Here is a 19,100-nt window from a genome sequence, read left to right on the forward strand (position 1 = left end):
ACAAATATATAATTCCTTATAAGTTGTTCGTTTTTTCTTCACTTTCTCTTGTGCTTTCTTATTCTATCACTAAGATTCCTTATTTAATAGCGCATTTCCCTTTGACTCACCGAGTACATTCTTAGCTATTATTTTCAACTTTGATATCATTTTATCCCATGTCGTATTAAAATCACCATATGTTGCACCTAATAGAAGTCGTATATATTTTCTTTCATTGATACTATGCTTAAGGCGTATATCCAACACTACTAATCTATGTTGGGTAGTTAAGTTTTTTCTAAGAATGACCTTGCAATCTTTATAAATCTTTCTATCCTTATTCCTAATCATAAGAAAGTCAATTTGTGATTTATTATTCCCACTTTTGAACGTGACAAGTATTCTTCTCTTTTCTTAAAAAATATTTTAGCTAATATAAGAGTTTTCCTTTTATTTCTCGTTCCAAATCCATAACTCCATGTACCTTCTCATATTCTTCATTTTTCACTCCAATATGCCCATTTAGATCACCTTATATTAAAATCATTTTATTTTATGGAATGTTTTGTAATACTTTATCGAAGTTGTCCTAAAACCTTGATTTAGTAGCTTCATCTAATCCTATTTCCGGTGCATATATGCTAATTATGTTCATAGTCTATTATCTTAAGGCTATAATTCTATCCTCGTTTCTAACTACTCCAACTTTCATCCTTTAACGAACTATCTCTGACAATACCTATTTCATTTCTTGTTTTACTCTTTCCTGTGTATTATAACTTAAAATTCGAGTGCTCTATCATCATTACCTTCTCGTCTACCCATTGTCTTTTATACACACAAAATACTAATTCTTCTCCTAATTATTGTATCTACTATCTTAATTGATTGAGGGTTCCTATGTTCCATATTCCAAATCTTAGACTATTAGTTTTTCTATCATATTTATTCTTATCTAACTGATGGTGTGAGAACTCTTGTCTATTTAACATTACACCTAAGTTCTTATGGAAATGTTGCGGTCCTTGTCGATACGTTGCAATCGGATCCTACAATGTTATCTCTTGCATATTTAACACTACACCCGAATTTTGGAGATGTAGCGGTCCTTGTCAAGAAGTTACAGTCGGATTCTATAACGCGTTCCTTTCAGGGAACAACCTAACATTAACACAATATTTTAATGGATCCATTAATGATAAATAATATTATAATGTAACATATTTTAAATTAAGTAAGCAATAATGCTAAGATAATTCTCTCATTTATATTTTATGTATAACATGCAATGTAAGGGTCATCAATTCATTTAGATAATGATCATAAATTATTTACAATGACATTCCAAGTTGCAGCACTTTCATTTTCCCTTCCCAAATCCTCATTTTCTCGCAAACTCAGATAACTAATCCAGATACTTATTGTTTTTGACATGGACTAAAAACTTGTAATCAATCCAAGCCAAATCAAGTGGGCAAGCCCATACTTCAATTCTCTTTTGTTCATTGTTGTCAAAGTTGTATTAGGATTGGGATTGGATAGTCAAAAAAAAAAAAAAACAAAGATTAGTTATATCGGATTAAGGATATGTGAAATCATACAACAACAACAACCAAGTCTTATCTCACTAGATGAGATTGGTTGATATGTGTGAAATCATAACGGACAAAAAAAAAAAAGAGAGAGATATAATAAAATCAGTTTGTATTTATGATTACAACAAATATAAAATCTTGAGAAGCTTGGCTATTATATTTCATTACATATCCGATCATTAGTAATACAATCATATTTGTAAATATAAAATTAATATAAAAATAGATTGTAAACAATAATAAAATCAATTTTTAGTTTAGGTTACTTGATAACACTAGTTTGTTAGTGGATTTTTTAAATAAAAATTTTATTATTTAATATTCATTTAATATAGGATTTAGTTGGGTCTTTAACTACATTTAGATCTTTTTAAGTTAAAGGAAGAATAGTTTTAGAATTATTGTTGATTGAGAGATATTATTTCATTCTATCTTGATCCATAATAACTCTATCGATGCATGATAACCTCACTTGTCAATAGTGAGCTCGAGAAATATGATGAGGTATCATCTTCAATGAGCAAAACTCTCTTCCCTTCCTATGTGATTTCTTTAAGAATCAACCTGGATTAAAGGAAGGCTTTGCCCAAGGTTTTAAAATCATCTCAATTTGACTAAATTTTCACTTGATTTCATTCATTTTCTTTCTTAACCTGATCAAACTTTCATGGTTTCTGTCAATTTATAATTGAATCTAATTAGTTTGTGTTATTTTTCAAAACTTCTCTAACTTTCTGAGATGCTGATCTTTCTGAAAAAAATTGGATCTGTCATTGCGGATACTGATCCAACATGAGCGATCCATATTAGCATTTGCCAATTTTGCCAACTACGGATGACTTGTTTTTGTCGACCTGAAGAACATGATCTTGTCAAAAGTTGGTAAAATAAATTGACCTGAAACTGAGTTGAACTTGGTTGTCATTTGTTTTTTAGTTGGTGATGGGCTTTATGGAGTAAAGTGAGTTATAAGGATGACTTTGCCAACACATTGTTTGAATTCTGAATAAACCGTTCTCAATAATGGCCTGAATGCAAAATTGTGTGAGACAACTCCTTGATTATAAATTAAGTGTAAATACATTTGTGTTACAATATTCCTAACATGTAAAAACTAACGAGTTTATGAGGCGGCACTATGTTCAGTCTTGCTTTTTGCTCGCTGTCTGGATATAGTCCATGATCAGAGCTTGGCCTAGAGGTTGAATTGTTGAATTCCAAGCAAGCTCGAGTCAATTTAGGAGATATATTATGAATATAGGTTTTTTGAAGTGTATGTAGAGGAGAAAATAGAGAACATGTCTTTGAAATTTACAGCTAAATCACCTTCATTGTTTTAATTTCAAACATATGTTATTTAATAATAGATCCTTAACTGATATCTGATGAAATTTTGTTTCTTAGTTCATACTGTTGTATATCATTATAATTAAGGTTAATCACATGTAGCGATTGAAATGTTATTCTGTGCTGGGTGGCACGGACGATTTTTACCATTCTGTTGGGGAAGCAAAATTGGCACCCTACGCGCGGCCATTTCGAGCGCGCGTCACAAGTAGCAGGGTGTCTTGAATGTATCCTTCTGGTTCTGCCGGAGGCGTGCGGGCCGTTGGAGGCATCACGAGTGTGCATCGCAGGCATGTCCTGTGCAAAATTAATATTGTAATTTAAATAATTCAAATGCGATATTTTAAAGAGATTTTTATAAATCCTAATTAAATTATTTCAATAAAATATAAAAAATATATTTAAAAATAAAAAATAATAAATTTTATTAAATGATATTCTGAAATTATTTTCACTGTTTTAAATTTTATTTAAAAATTCTAAAATATTTTATAAAAATTCTAATAAATTAAATTTATATTCTGATATATTTTTAATTATTTTGTATTTTTTTTACTGTTTTAATATTTAATTGATATTTTAATATTTTTTTATTATTTTAAATATATATTATTTAAATTAATAATTTATTAAATGAATAAATAGTTAATTTATATAATTATTATATATAAAATAGTATCTTTGTATTAATTTACATAATTATAATTATTTAATCTAGACATTGAAGAATTATAGAGGTTAGCTAAGCAAAATATTACAAGAATTAATATTTCCAACTGATTCATGTCATTCCTTTTAGTTTTAGTAAGGTAACATATTATGATGTATTAATTTTAATTCAAATTATTGATAGATCAATTTTCTTTATATAAAATTATATTTAATTATTTTTTATAATAATATTAAGTTGTTTAATAATGAAAAACTTATATAAAATCAATATACAACTTATTTTAAAATTATACACAATATAAATATATTTATCTAATAATTATTTTATATAAATAAAAAATACAGAAATTGTATCGGCAAGATACAGAAATCGCATCGTTCCGGTTTGAGACAGAAATCTTGTTACGGGTCAAAATTTTAAACCTTAATCACATGTACCTCTTTATTAAGGGTAATCTAGGTGCCCATTTTTTAAATCTAAAATCTTCTTGTACCCTCATCAGTTCCATGTGACCAATTTAACATGTAAATGGAATCAAGTCATAAGAAAAGTTTAGAAAAATATTTTCTGAATTTTTAAAATGTTTTGAATATCTTCTTTTGTTAATTATTATTCAATTTGTAGTGACTTTTAAATTAGGGACTAGAGCAGAAATATTAGACACGAATACTCTGAAACTCCTAGGGGCATATATAATTTTCCTATATTTAATTTAGCTGAAGTTGGATTTATTAACAATTACTTGATTGTCTTTGGGCAATCATATTCCAGATTAATCTGGATCAGCACATTGGCCAATCCTGTTAATTGTGATATTGTCACTGCTCTTTTCTTGGTTTGGTGGAGTTGCACTATTAATATGATAATTGATGTTATTGTTAAGAGTAACATATGGTTATGGTTGGAGTCTTTCTTTGGATGTGGGAAGACTTTGGATGGGGGGATGGACCTGTCTATATGTCGATATATCTTCTCGATTAAACTCAAATCTTAGTATTGTTCCTAGTCTTATTATTACAAAGTTGCTTGGGATTTATGTAGGATAGCTATTTTTTTCTTTAAGGTTTTAGTTGGAGTCTTTCTTTGGATGTAGGGATGGAGCTGTCTATATGTCGATATATCTTCTTGATTAAACTCAAATCTTAGCATTGTTCCTAGACTTGTTATTGCAAAGTTGATATGGATTTTATAGAGGATATCTTTTTTTTTCTTAATTATGATTATTCATATATTTAACTGGATCATTACACTTAACTATGCAACTAAATAAGAAAGTAGTTGATTGACACATCATATACTTGCAAATCTTGAGACTGTGACAATGCTTTTTCTATGTAGTTTTTTTTAAAAGAAAAAATATTTTTTGGCGTTAGTTAGGCATATTTTGCTCTTCTTTTTCCTAATGATATTTTTTCGTTGCTCAAATATTTCTATGAACGGTAGATTACCTTCTTATCTTCTACTTGGAATGTCAGGAAGCAATGGAGAAAGCAATAAAAAATAAAGTTGCAAAAGCAGTTGTACCTGCTATTGATGTGATGTTTCAGGCTCTTAGGTGTATATCTTACCCATTCTTAAATTCTGTTTCATTTACTGTAGTTTTATGCAACATCTAAGAATTAATATTCTTTCACTTTCTTACTTCAGTGAATTTGGGGCAAAGGTGGTTCCTCCCAAGAAGATCCTAAAAATGCTTCCTGAACTTTTTGATCACCAAGATCAGAATGTTCGTGCTTCTTCGAAAGGACTTACCCTTGAACTATGTCGGTGGATTGGAAAGGAACCTGTAAAGTCTATTCTCTTTGAAAAAATGCGGGATACTATGGTAAGATTTTGGTCATTTTTAGTTCATGTCTTATGCTTTTGCTCATTTCTAATGTTCTTCTGATTATATAAAGAAAAAAGAGCTAGAGGCAGAGCTTGCTAATGTATCAGGAGTTGCTAGGCCTACTCGGAAAATAAGGTAATTTATCTATTAGTTAATGATGTTTCTAATCTTTTCTTGCTTTTATTCTTATTATACACAGTATGTTTGCTGTAGTGTTGAATTTCTCTAATAAAATTTGAAATTTCTATATGGAAAGATGGCAAGTTGCCCCTTGTGAAATGTAATAATTATTTGGTCATTTTTTATGTTATTTGTTTGTGATTTGGTTTACTTGAAATTGTGGGTGCCTATGATATCTGACTTATTTATGGATACCTGTGGGTCTGAGTACTCATTTCTCATCCATAGTGGTAGCAGGTAGTTAATTGAGTTTGGGTTTAGATAAACACAGATATGTGACCTGCTGCCATTTTAATATAAAACATTCAATACGTGTGTATGTGTGGCACTGAACCCCACAACACATAACTAATAACTCTAATAACCCAATAACTAATGCTTACTCCAATACCAACACTCCCCCACAAATTAGGACTCAAATAATATCAGTGTCTACTTTGTTACATAGATTAGAAAAAGCCTAAAAAAGCAACAAAATTGATAAAGACGCGATACTTGTGTAGTGGCATGAAGACACAAGAATTTGTATTCATCTTTCAAAGAGTTCCGTCACTAGATTGTTATGAAGCCTGGAGAGAGATATTTGAAGTTAGTTATGATCTTCAAAAGTTCTCAATATAGCTCTCTCCAAAGGTTATGCTATAACTTTCTTGACTCCTCCCTTAAATTGAAGACTCTACATTGTGAATATGGATGACAATATGTATGAGGTTTCAGTTTAAAATAGATATATTAAGGTTCCAACATCTACCCTAATAATGGGGAGCTAATAATGGTTGAGTTGACTGTGTGAAGGTTGATGATTAAGAGACGAGGATGCCAGGGATATATTGATTGAAATTCTGATACTACTTGAGAGAAAGAGGATACTCAAAAAGGGAAAGATTACTACTCTATCTTGTCATTTTTTTCCTCACCTTCAAAATCAATGTTGCTGAATTATGAAATAGTGGTTCCAATCATCCAAACATAACAGGGAGAAATTTTAGTAGTAGACTGGGTTATCAGTCATTTTACTGCAAGAGAAGAAGTAGATGTTAGAAACTATAAACTCAAACAAATCTTATCTTAACTCATGCGTATATGAAATGTATGATAAAATTGAAACTAAAGATCTTAAGGCAAAAAGGAGTAGAAAAAGGAAAATTGAAGGTTGTGCAAAACTAAGTGCTTTCAGAGTCTCATCATTTTTTCCTAATGTTTCTCTATTTTGATTCACCATGACTATCGGAGGATGGATGGGAAGAAAAGTAGTGCTTATGACAAGACAGATAGGGAGAAAATTATGGTTTATAACAATCGAGAAAGTAGATTAAGTAAATTATAATTTATGATGATTAACATGCAAGGAGGAGAGAGAGAGAGAATGAGGAAATTGTTAGGACCAAAAGAATTTAGATATCTCTATAATGGTATGATATTGTCCACTTTGGGTCTAAGCCCTCATGATTTTATTTTTGGGCTCTACCCAAAAAGTCTCATACCAATGGAGATATCTTTCCCTTATAAGTTCATAATCCTTTCCATGTGTCTTCAATATGGGACTTTATTTGCAACTATTGCAACCCAACATAAATTAGGAATCTCAGGAGAGGGCGAAGAAAATTAGGATTCATGATGGTTTTAGAGATTTTGATAGTGGAGGAAGTGTGGAAGAAAATTAAGGTTTATGATGGAGGTGAATGAGGAAAAGAAAACTAGGTTCACGACAATTAAGGTTTATGATGGTGGAGGCGAGTTCATGTCATCAAAAATGATTTGCAGACGCCACCTTATGGTATAAAGAAAATCCTAACCCTAAAAGAGGGACCTGCTCTACTACTAAAGTTGAGAGGATGAAATATTGTATTAGGATTGATAGTTAGATGCAACTCTTGCATGATATAATTCTTTATGATTCAACATAATACCTTATAGGCCACATAACTAACTAATAATTCAGTCATATTAATGACTTATTAATTGTCATGCAATATATTTAATACTATGAGCTTTAACAAAAAAATGTTTATCATGACTAAAGTATTATGCATAGGGCATTTATTTGCTTGCCAGTTAGAAACTTCTCAATTTTTTTACCAGGAAAGTATATTTACTCTAGTTGCAACTGATTTATGAACAAATAGTCCTTGCAGATTGTAAGGCATGGCTTAAACCAAGAATCTGGGATATTCAATTCATAATAAATTTTTAGGCCATCACTCGTCTAACCAAATATGGCTTAGCAATATGCTCATCAATTATGGCGGTACTACCCTTTAAATCTAGTACTAGCAAAGTTAGTTTATCTTGATTCTTTAATAAAAAGTTTATATTCATGAAATCCCCCCCCCCTAAACTCAAAACTTACATCTTGATATTAAAAATTGAATCCATTTTGACTTTGGTCCTTGATTGCAAGTTGGAAATGGCACTAGCTGTGCGTATGTATTTGCTTATTGGTTGAAATATCGTTCTCATTTAAAAATCTAATGGGCAATGTGAGAAGCATACAAAAGGAGGGGGCGGGGGGCTTCATTTCTGAGACTACTTACAGTTTCAGATGCACTTCATGTATGTGTGTGTGTATAAAATGATCATTTTGTAATATGTACATACTATAATGTTAGCTTGTGTATTTTATTAGAATAATACTTTTCAAAGTGTTTTTTAGATCTGAACAAGACAAGGAACCTGAACAAGAAGTTGCTTCTGAAACAGTGACTGCTGGTGCTCCTGAAGAATCTATAACAGATGGTTAGGAAGAGTTTGATTATTAATAACTACCTAACAAATTCTGCTAGTAATTTAAATAAATTTTTCCTTATGATATGTTTTTGTTTGAATTTGACTGTTACATTCTGCTGTTACATTGTGCTAATGTGACTTATCTTCCAGTTCCTCAGGAAATCGATGAATATGAGCTCGTTGATCCTGTTGATATTTTGACCCCTTTGGATAAGTCTGGATTTTGGGATGGAGTGGTTAGTGTTTTTGCTTGCATTGCTTCTGCCTTTAGAAAATCCTACTGTTGGTTTTTTCTTGCATTAGTGATAATGGATATGCCACTATCTGTTTCTAGAAAGCTGCTAAATGGTCTGAAAGAAGGGATGCCGTTGGTGAACTTACTAAGCTTGCTTCAACTAAAAGAATTGCTCCTGGTGACTTTTCTGAAGTCTGTCGAACACTTAAAAAGGTAAATTTTATATCATCTTAAACTTCATGTCATATTCAGGTAGATTGATGTAATTTACAAACACATTTGAAATATATTTTTCTTGATTTTTTTATTGTCATTCTGGGTTAGTATTTATTTGCTTGTCATTGGTGTTGTACCCTAGAACACAAGCATCAGCATACTTTCTTCGGTCATTTTTATGCTGCTCAAGTAATATTGAATGTGCTAGTCTCTAGTTGGTGTCATCCTTGTGCTTTTTTATTACCCTTCTAGACTTGTGGCTTTAATTATGGCTTAGTTTGCTAAGGTAACAGTTGTTCTTCATTAATCTAATTGTACCCTTTTCTGTGGGTTCAGCTTGTTACAGACGTGAATCTCACTGTTTCAGTAGAGGCAATTCAAGCTATAGGAAATTTGGCCAAAGGTCTGAGAAATCATTTTGCTGCAAGCTCAAGATATCTGTTGCCTATTCTACTTGTAAGTTTTTGTAGTTCTTTTGTCTTGTCTGTTTTTTCAAAACTGGTTCCACTATGCTTTTATTGTTGGATGCAAGGTTATCAAATAAGGCTTGTATTTTGTGAATCAATTTGGTGAATTACGAATCGTGACTCTTTATCAAACAGTGAATCAGAAAGTTTGGATAAAAAAGATGAAATATGTTGAAAATAATTTTACTTTAGCCAAGAAAGTTGATATCTAAAAGTATGTAAAATAATATAATGTTTTAATAGCATTATAGAATAGAAAGAGTAAGTTAATCTTGATCCATAACAAATGTATACCAGTTATTTCCTCCATTAATAACAATACACAATTTCTTATTATTTTCTTTTATTAAGAATTAAAATAAAATATGAGCAATAGAAAGCTTCCTCTTCAAATAGGAAATCATTGTCATCAGACAATTTAGAATTTAGATATGATATAGCCTTCTTAAGTCAATATTGACTTTGCTTTAATTATTATTCTATGTGTTAATGTGAAAATTTATTTTTCTCAACCATTGTTAGGGGTTGAGTTCACATTACCTATGGTGGAACTCTATCTCTATTTGATTTTTTTTTTAATCTATTCCATGTTAACTTTGATATTTTACTCTTTGGCCATTTTACTAATACCGCACCATATAAAATTCATCAATTTTCTTATACTATAATAAGTTTGGTTTAATTTCTAGCAAATTGTGTATTTTTAATTTAATTTTTTAATGGGTTAATTTTACTTTTATTCAGTCAAATTGCTTTTAGATTATTTTCTTTCTTAGATTTAGAGTTTGACAAAATAAAATTTGCAGTGAATCATATTAAATTGAACTAAATTTTCACAGTTGTTTTTACTTCTCATTCATATGTAAGAATAGTATTGATTTATATGTGAACTGAATCGCAAATTGTGAATTGTATGGATATAATACCTTATGGTTGGATGTGTTGTGTTATTGTAGCGCAAGTTATTTGTTGTTAAATTCTTGGAAAGTTGATGTTGTATAAACGTATAGCGAGTAATTGATGAGTTGTAATAAGTTACATATGACTATTAGTTTGATGAAATATATTTTAATAGATTGAAAAATTTATAAAAGGGAGGATTTATTATGCATAATATAACTAAAATCGAGGCAAAGATAAAAAAAGGGCAGCCCGGTGCACGAAGCTCCCGCCACGTGATCTTTTGGTCACAAAGCAACAATTTTATCATTGCGCCAAGACTCCCCTTCTAAAATCGAGGCAAAGATGCAAAGTTTAAATCATACAAAAATTTAGAAACTTCAAAAAGCCAATGATATTTATGGAATTACTAAAGCTAGGATATAGAATGTAGAGGTTTGAGTAAAATTAGAATATAAAAGATTAAAATTAAAAGGTTCATGTTGACAATAAAGTAATCCAGGAGAAATTAATTTTCTAGTTATATAGATAAATTTCCCTAGTCAAATTAGTAGATGAAATTTTGCTAATTAGTACTTGTATAGGTAGAACATACCCAATGGTTTAATTGAGGAGAGAAACTTTAGAAACAAAGGATTTGAAGTAGAAGAGTAATGTGTTAATTGTTGTTTGAACAATAGAAAAGAAGCAGAGGAACAATTATGTAATCTTTCTAAGAAACTTGGATTTTAATTTGACAAATGAAAATGCTCCTTTTGGCTAATACTGAAGGACACAAGGGAATTGGTTGCTTTCTTTCCTCCCTTCTATCATCTGGGCTCCCTTCCTCTCAAGTAGACTCAAAATAAATGTTGGCTTGTATATTTGGAATGCAAATTTATGTTAGTTATCATCTTTATTGGTTTAAGATTTTTTTTTTTACATAGGCTTTCTAATTCCTACTTAATTATGTTTCAAATTGCCATTCTAATCATCATACAAATTTACATTTTTTTCAGGAAAAGTTGAAGGAGAAAAAACCAACTCTGACTGATGCTTTGACTCAAACTCTTCAGGCGATGCACAAGTCTGGATGCTTAATGTTGGCTGATGTTATTGAAGGTAATTCTTGTCTTACAACCAACATATTGCACAATTCTGTGTGTCACATCTGATGCACGAATTGTTTATATTTTTAAATTTGTGTATTTTTTTTTCAATAAGTAAATACCAACTATGGCTATATTTATAGTGATTCCAAACACTCGATTATGCTAAGTCTATGCACTTGTTTTGAATAACCAATGTTTCCATGTTTATATTGTGATGATGGATGTTCAGTAACTTTTCTGTTTTTAACCTTTATGTTTTGATCAGATATGGAATCTGTACTTGAATCCTTTGTCTTTCTCTTGAAAATGAATAAGTTTTCTTTGTATAGATTTAACTATTGCATCTAAGAGAGACCATACAACTGCTTTTTTTTTAATTATGCAGCAGAAGGATGGCATTCTATATGCTAACCCCTATTACCTTTAGGTTTTTTGTGATGAAACTAGTAATTCATATGGTTTGTGATGAAATTAGTAACTTATTGTCATCATCAACAGCTTTCTAAATAACCAACTGCTTGATTTTAGTCACATGCAGAATAGAAATTAACCCATATGACCTAAATCTTTCATGTTGAAATTAACTTGTTTCATCACCATCATTATGTGTTTTTTCCAGCAACTTGGGGTTGGCTGCATTAGTCATTTCCCTCCATCATGATCATCAACTTTCTGAATGACCAACTTTTATTATGAAGCAGATGGTGGATTTGCATTCTAAATTTAACCTTTATTATCTATATGTTTTCATTATGAAAATAGTAACTCAAAATTGTTTGTTCTCTTGATATCTGTTATGAATGTCGGTATGGAGCTTCAACTTGTTACCCGACAAGTTATATTAGATGTTTAAATGTGGAACTATCTTTTGTTTGAATGTAGCTTGTTTTCATTACAGATGTAAAAGTGGCTGTGAAGAATAAGGTTCCACTTGTACGCTCGTTGACACTGAATTGGGTCACTTTTTGCATTGAGACAAATAATAAAGCTACTATTCTTAAATTGCACAAGGATTTTGTTCCTATATTTTTGGAGGTCAGCAAGAGAATGTTTTGTTTATTCTTAAAACAAAACATGACTTATTTAACTAATTGTGGAATTTGTGGATATTTATTCGTGATTCATTTGTAAAATTTGAAGAGCCTAAATGACGGGACCCCTGAAGTGAGAGATGCAGCTTTTGCTTCATTAGCGGCTATTGCTAAGGTGCAAGAGAAAAGCTTCTTTTCCCCCCACTAGTGGATACTATTATTAGATTATATTCTAAAATTTTCTAACCTTGTATTTTAATTCTTTAAGATGGTTGGCATGAGACCCTTAGAAAGGTCATTAGAGAAACTTGATGAGGTTAGGAAAAAGAAGTTATCTGATATGATTGGAAGCCCTGGTGGCGGTGAGGCCCTAACCTCAGGATCAGGTTTGAACATTTTCTTATTTTCTTGACAAATCCAATAGTTTTTTATGAGTTTTTTTTTTTTTTCTGATTTTAACATTCTTAATTTCTACTGTGTTTATCCAGCTCCACCCGCTAATTCAAGTACCAGCTTATCTGGTTCCAGGGTGAGTTTTTATTTTATTTTTATGACAGTGATCAACATTCACCTAAATTTCCACTTTGTCACCAATTTGTCACTTGCAGTAATTACTTATAACTTTGTTTTCTTGATAGTCATTATCTTGGTTTATCAATAAACTAAATAATTAAATGAGAATTTCTTATATTGATGCTAGTATGATATTTCAACACAGTAAAGAAATAAAGAGCAATTTTGAGTAACTACATTGAAGATAGAAGAGGAAAAAGTCAATTTTACATCCACCAAGTATCATATAGAAGCTTTGTATTGTATATTACCTTAGTATCTCAAAAGATTATATAATTTTAGGAGCTTTGAACTGATTGGCTTTAAACTACGATTTTTATTTCTTGTTACACTATCATCATCAGAATTATTCCTCTCTCGACCTTATGGATGAATAAACAATCTAGAAGCCTTGAAGTCATTTCTTTGACGCTTTCTGTTTTCATTACATATACAGTCACCTGGAAGATTTCTTAAATTCTCTGGTTTATGAAGTAGTTCTAGATGTGTTTTCCCTTTCAAATTGATCAACTTTTGTGACATGACAGAAATATAAATTTCCTTTTCAATGCATATAGTGATATGACTTGATTTTTGTTTGCTAATTGACTAAATTAGATGAAGCTCCAAGGCTGTATCATGCATATTTTCTGTTCATTTGTTTGATACTTCAATCATGTATACACGAATACATATCTTTGCACAGCTCGAAATTTCGTTTTGTGCCGGGCGGAATGGGCAAAACTTACCGTTCTACCCGCGCATCGAAACCGGTACCAGGCCAGCGACGATTTTGTCGCATCATTGCATGCACCAAGAAGAATCGCGCACGCGCGCGCGCGACAACATGGGTAACGTCGCCAGATGCTTTCGACACCTGAAGCGGCGCAGGTGCTGGAGGCGTCACAACACAATGTTTTTGTGAGCGCCGAAAATGTCGCCGGACGCCTCCAGTGCTGCTGGACTCCTTCGGCGAAGTCGGAAGCAGCTGTGGGTTGCGGTGCGCCGCGATTGCAGCGCATGGCGTTACCATGCAAAATTAACCTTAATTAAATCAAACAATTCCTACTTAACTATGATATTTTAAAGAGGTTTCATAAACCCTAATTAAATTATTCTAATAAAATATAAAAAATATATTTAAAATTTTTTAAAAATTAATAAATTTTATTAAATAATATTCTGAAATTATTTTTTACTGTTTTAAATTTTATTTAAAAATTCTAAAAAAAATATATAAAAATTCTAATAAATCAAATTTATATTCTTATATATATTTTTAATTATTTTATATTTTTTTTACTATTTTAATGTTTAATTGATATTCTAATTTTTTTTACTATTTTAAATATATATTATTTAAATTATTAAATAAATAAATAAATAGTTAATTTATATGATTATTATATATAAAATAGTTTTTTGTATTAATTTATATAATAATTATTTAATTTGGACATTGGAGAACTATAAAGGTTATTTAAGCAAAATATGACAAGAACCCTTCAATGTGATTCACGTCACTCTTTTTAGTATTAGTAATGTTGCATATTATGATAATATGATGTATCAATTTTAATTTGAGTTACTGATAAATCCATTTTTTTTAAAAGAAAACTATATTTAATTATTTTTTCTAATAATATTAAGTTGTTTAATAATGGAGAATTTATATAAAATCAACATATAACTTATTTTTAAATTATACACAATAAATATATTTATCTAATAATCACTATATATAAATAAAAAAAATACCGAAATCGTATCGGCACGATACGATATGATACTGAAACTATATCGTTCCGGTCTGAGACTGAAACCTTGGCACGGGTCAAGATTTTAAACCTTGTATCTTTGATATACTATAGACATTAAGCTATTTCAACCATGTTGCCATAGTTCTGTCATTTTGGCTTTTGTATATATGTGTGTGAACATGTGCAGCCATAATACCATTTCCCTGCTGCTTTTTTTCTGGAAGAACTACCACATAAATGAGTACAATATATAGCTAATTATATATCATGTGGTGGGAGTACCTAATTTTTGTTCCTTAACATCACCTTTTATAGGGCACTGATAACTCATTTGTAAGGCGGTCTGCTGCTAGCATGCTTAATGGGAAGAAATCTGCCCAAGTATTGGTGAGTTGTGATATAATATATAACAAGTGATTTTCATATCCAACTAGTAAAGTGCAATTTGACTGAATATCTTTTTTAGCCCGCTACTAAGAAAAGTGCTGTTGCAAAGACCAGTGTGAAAAAGGTGGATGGGGTGGGACAATCAAAGGCTTTTGTCGAGATTGAAGATGTTGAGGTAATTTGTCCAGCAAAACTCCATATCCTTTTTCTTTGGGATTAAAGATATCTTGTTTTCTTCTTCTACATAGAATCTGATCAAAGAAAGAGAAAAAACTATGTAGAATATTTTTTTAATAGATCTTTTGGGTAGATTTGTTGCTAATACACTGTTCTATGTTATCTCGGTTCAAATTTACATGATCCATAATAGCCTGGTGAAATGAGTTTAGAGGAAATTGAAGGAAGATTGGGATCGCTTATAAAGATGGAAATTATCTCTGAACTAAAGAGTAGTGTTTGGAAGGAAAGGCTAGAAGGTAATGAATCCCTCTGAACTAAAGAGTAATAACTCTGAACTCCAGTTATTATTAATTTTAGTTGTCTCTATATGGTTTCCATTCATATAGAAATATCAATATAAATTGTGTTGCTAATTTGAATAGCATGTTTTATTGTAACTATCAAATTCCAAAGTAGTGTAACCTAGAAGTTTTTCATTGCTTTGTCATAATTCAGATCATGTGGTCAAATTAATCATTGCTAAATTGATACTGGTAAACACAGTGACACTGACCAAGATACATCTTTTGCAGCTATTGGCTTTTTTAAGCAGGAAATTGAGAATCTTCAGGATCTTAATCAATATGCTGAAGTTTTGATTCGGTTTTTATGTGTTGTACCTGGATGGAGTGAGAAAAACGTACAGGTAACATTCCAATGTAGAAATTATGAAAGATAGTTATTGACTTTTATACTTTCCTGCTAAAAGATTCTAACATGTTTATGGGACAGGTCCAACAACAAGTCATTGAGGTCATTACGCACATAGCTTCCACTGTCAAAAAATTTCCAAAACGATGTGTGGTGTTGTGCCTTTTGGGTATGGAACTACTGTTATATTTCCTGGATCTCTAAATCAAGAGTTTTCTTCAATGAGTTGCTCCACTGAAGGCTCTCTTTCCTTCTAAATTGCCACTTCATCACATGGGTTAGATTTGATCTTTATGGATATGTGCTATTGGTGTCTTTTTGTGATCAGTGATTCTCATGAAATTTTCTCTTCACGGTAAGTGTCTTGTTGCAGGATTTAATTGATTTTTGCAAAGAATTCGGGCTGCAATCTAGCACTGCACAAATCAGGAATGCAACTGTCAAACTTATTGGGATCTTACATAAATTTGTTGGCCCTGGTAAAATTCTTACTTTTCAAATCATAGTTGTTATGACAATGGTGTCTAAGCTTTGCTTCCTCACAGACATTAAAGGTTTTCTGACTGATGTCAAGCCTGCTCTTTTAAGTGCTTTGGATGCTGAGTGTGAAAAGAATCCATATGAGGTAAAATATGAATCATGTAACGAGATCTTGTCATTGAACTTATTTAATTCATCACTAAAATTTCTTATTTGACAATTGATAGGGTGTTGCAGCAGCTCCCAAGAAATTGGTAAAAGTATTGGATTCAGGACTGCCTACTTCTGCATCTGGGTCTGATGGGCTTCCTCGTGAGGATATTAGTGCAAAGATAACACCTAATCTGTTGAAGGACCTTGGAAGCCCTGACTGGAAAGTATGAGATTCAGAGTGATTATCCAATCTTTTTGTAATTATTAGCATTTCTGTGTTAATGCAAATTGTATTTGCTTCTCTCGATATATAGGTTCGTTTGGAATCCATTGAATCTGTTAATAAAATTATGGAAGAAGCACATAGGCGTATCCAACCTGCTGGAACTGGTATAGGTCGCACCATATTCCCATTGTTTCTCAGTCACAATATTTGTGAACTCACTGGCCTATTTTATTTCTCCAATGCTAGTTGAGTTGTTTGGTGCTCTTAGAAGCCGTCTATATGATAGTAACAAAAACTTGATAATGTCAACTTTGGCTACTATTAGTGGTCTTGCATCAGCAATGGGCCTTCCTATTGAGAAATCTAGTAAGGTAGGCAGTCCGATTTAACAAATTCTTTTTAACTTTTTTCTTTCATCATACCTACTTTAAGCCTTTATTTGTTATCACTGCTGCTGTTTCTTATATAGGGGATTCTATCAGATGTATTAAAGTGTTTGGGTGATAATAAGAAGCACATGAGAGAATGCACGTTGAGTACTTTAGATTCGTGGATCCTTGCAGTTCACCTTGATAAAATGGTACCTTTCGATCTATGGTGATCTCCTTGGCTGTCTCCTTTTATTGGCTGGTTACTTATCTGATGCATCTTTTCTAGATTCCATATATTACAGTTGCTTTGGCTGATGCAAAACTTGGCGCTGAGGGCCGGAAAGATCTTTTTGATTGGTTAACACGGCATTTGTCAGAGGAAAATGATTTAGCTGATGCTTCACAACTTTTTAAGCCAATTTCTACTGCTATGACTGTAAGTCTAAGTTACAATTGTATCAGATCCACTTTCTTTGGGTAGAAATACTCTTATCAAATACATTTCTTTGTTCAGGATAAATCAGCAGATGTTCGCAAGGCTGCTGAGTCCTGTATTGTTGAAGTCCTTAGAGTCTGTGGACAAGAAGCAGTATGTGAAGCTTTTTTTTAAACCTTTGGTCTCTTCTTCAGACAATGATGATATGGATTATCAACACCTTTTTCCATTTGTCTTCTAATTTTGCAGACTAACAAATGTATGAAGGATGTGAAGGGACCTGCTTTGACCATTGTACTTGAGCGTTTAAAGCCTTCTGGTGCTATCGAAGGTATCTTACTTGAAGTCTCATGTCTTGAACTCAACCTGAGTGTTTAAAGCCACCTGGTTTGAATTTTATTCTACTTTGTTGCCTTCAGAATTTTCAGAATCCACAAGAGTGATTTCTGGTGCTCTGACTTCCAAGTCCACCATGAAGAATGGAAAGCTAGTATCAAATGTTGGCAATGACCGTAGACCTGGCAGCAAGATGATGCCAATGGTGTGGTTGTCTCCCTAGTTGTAAAATAACTTCAAAAGTGGATGGGACTTACTTTTAATATTATTGTTTTGCCAGAGAAATGTTCCAACAAGGACTTCCAAACTTGACCCTTTTGCTACTGTTCAAGATCTTGCTGTCCAGTCACAGCCTTTATTTAACATTAAAGACTCCAATAAGGTTTATTATGGGAAAAATACTTATATTTGTGCTGATATTTTGAACATGTATTTATTTATTACTCAAAATTTTCTGCATGAATACTATGCAGGAAGATAGGGAGAAGCATGTTCCTCGGAGATATAAGTTTGAGGAGCCACGTCCAGAACAAATTCAGGAGTTAGAGGTTTCTTTCTCAAAATATCTGAAATATTTATTTATTTTTACAGTTTGGAGCTTGCTTAAGACTGCTATAATAATGGACGAGAAATGTCTGATAAAAAGTTCCTATCCTCATGCTATGGTGCTTGTTTCTTTATTCCTGTTCTATCTCCCTCGTATCTTTTCTTTCAAGCTGTTGTGGGGGCTTATCTCATAATATGATATGTTCTATAATTCTGAGAAAAAAGAATTCATCTACTCTTCGGAGCAGATGGCCGATAGTGATGCATCATCAAGCCATGTTGTGGTTTCCCTCCTTTAAATACTACGCAAGGCTACCTCACTAGTAAAATTCAAATTAATTAAATCTTTTTTTACATCAACTACAGTTTCTTGACTCCCTCTATCCTTGGGACCATTAACTCTAATTGATTCAACTCATCTAACTATTAATTGGTTAGTCATCTTTGAATATTAAAATGTTTGAAGCTACACTTAATTACTTCTAAATAAATAGTAATATATTGATATATGATTGTATATGTGTGTCACCTCACACCTATGTCGATATTGGATGTCTAGCATCTCAAATGTGGCCACCTTCAAATGTAATCAATTCAATTTATCTACGTTGCTCGAACTCGGGTATGATATTTCATACAAGCATGGATCTAAATGTTTGGCAACTATTTGTAAAAGGTTACACGTGATCAATAGGGTTGTCCGAATTATAA

The 19,100-nt window shown here is 31.7% G+C and overlaps 1 pseudogene; it reads left to right on the plus strand.

Moving 5' to 3' along the window:
* Window positions 1-19,100, plus strand: part of LOC122010034 — a 36,993-nt pseudogene that overhangs the window by 5,814 nt on the left and 12,079 nt on the right.

This window comes from Zingiber officinale, chromosome 8A (genome assembly GCF_018446385.1).
Source record: "Zingiber officinale cultivar Zhangliang chromosome 8A, Zo_v1.1, whole genome shotgun sequence".
NCBI classification, from domain to species: Eukaryota; Viridiplantae; Streptophyta; class Magnoliopsida; order Zingiberales; family Zingiberaceae; genus Zingiber; species Zingiber officinale.